The sequence below is a fragment of the Adiantum capillus-veneris genome, chromosome 21 (assembly GCF_014529385.1).
Source record: "Adiantum capillus-veneris isolate H3 chromosome 21, ASM1452938v2, whole genome shotgun sequence".
Classification (NCBI taxonomy): Eukaryota; Viridiplantae; Streptophyta; class Polypodiopsida; order Polypodiales; family Pteridaceae; genus Adiantum; species Adiantum capillus-veneris.
In genome coordinates this window covers 108316923-108318211 of record NC_140951.1, presented here as the reverse complement: position 1 = coordinate 108318211, position 1289 = coordinate 108316923, and the positions used below count along the sequence as shown (strand labels likewise).

At 46.7% G+C, this 1289-nt stretch overlaps 1 pseudogene; it reads right to left on the bottom strand.

The window, feature by feature from the left end:
• Positions 1-421: 421 nt before the first annotated feature.
• Positions 422-1049, bottom strand: LOC147431505 (cyanovirin-N homolog; annotated as a pseudogene).
• Between the last annotated feature and the right edge of the window lie 240 nt (positions 1050-1289).

The window sequence follows — 1289 nt, the reverse complement described above, 5'->3', positions numbered from 1 at the left end:
TGAGCTTCTGTGAGGGAGGCACCGCATACCTAGCTAGGTAGGATTGGGGGCAGGGACCGCCGGTGCTATGGAGACTGGAGAAGAAGCTCATGATGTTATGGAATGTATTTTCCATACATTGAAAAAGACTCCGTTTTCCTACATGAGAAAAGTTTTAAATCTTTTTTTGATATATACACACACTATGAAACGCTCGAATTGTGTGTACGACCCTCATAGAAGTAGAATTCAACACGTACGATATTTGAGAGAGAGAGAGAGAGAGAGAGAGAGAGAGAGAGAGAGAGAAGTTAGAACTCAACACGGACAATGGTTGTTTATTTGCGAAAGGACTGGGGAGATCTGCTTGGAGAGCTCACTCGGCGACGTCATATCAGTAGGTGCAAACGCACGAGGATACTGAGGTGGAGTGTTCTTACAATTAGATGATGACGGACGTGGCCGAGAATATACCGCACCAATAGAGGTTGGAGTTGTCGTTCTTGATGCAGCTGTCAAGGTTGACTGACGACTCGACGGAGTCATCGTCGTCGTTGGTGCAAGTAGCGGTGAGCGTGGAGCCTTCCACACTTATGTCGGTGCAGGTGTTGAGGAAGCCACCTCCCCATCTGGGGCACTCCAGATTCCCGTTGTTGTTTTTCACAGCATTATTCAAATATAGCTTCGTCGACAAGCGGTATCCTTGCCAATTCTTGCAGGTGGCGGTCAAATACCCTGAATCGTAGTCCATTTCTTCGTAGCTACTGGAGAAGTTTCACTGCATGCAATTATGTAATCAACAGTGAACACTATTAATATCAAACGAACAATTGCCACTCGTGTGTGTGTGTGTGTGTGCACCGTCTCTCTCTCTCTCTCTCTCTCTCTCTCTCTCTCTCTCTCTCTCTCTCTCTCTCTCTCTCTCTCTCTCTCTCTCTCTCTCTCTCTCTCTCTCTCTCTCTCTCTCTCTCTCTCTCTCTCACATCTTCAGCACCCACATACGCGATAGAAGCCCCGATGATCGCCGCCATCGTGGCCAGCACCATACAGCTAGCGACTCGCACTGCCATATTCGCTCCGTCCCTTAATCTTCTGGAACCTAGCTCTTTGAATTGCTCCTGCCATAGCTAAATTACCAGCCCTTTTTATACCAAAATGAGCTAAGATCTTTTCTGAATTACTACGTCGCTCCATCCCAAAATGACATTTTCTTTGTTTTTTACGGTGATGCCCAGCGCCAGACCAGTCCACTCTACTTTACTACACGTCAGTACCAATCACACTCTACTTTACATGAAACTCTACTTTAC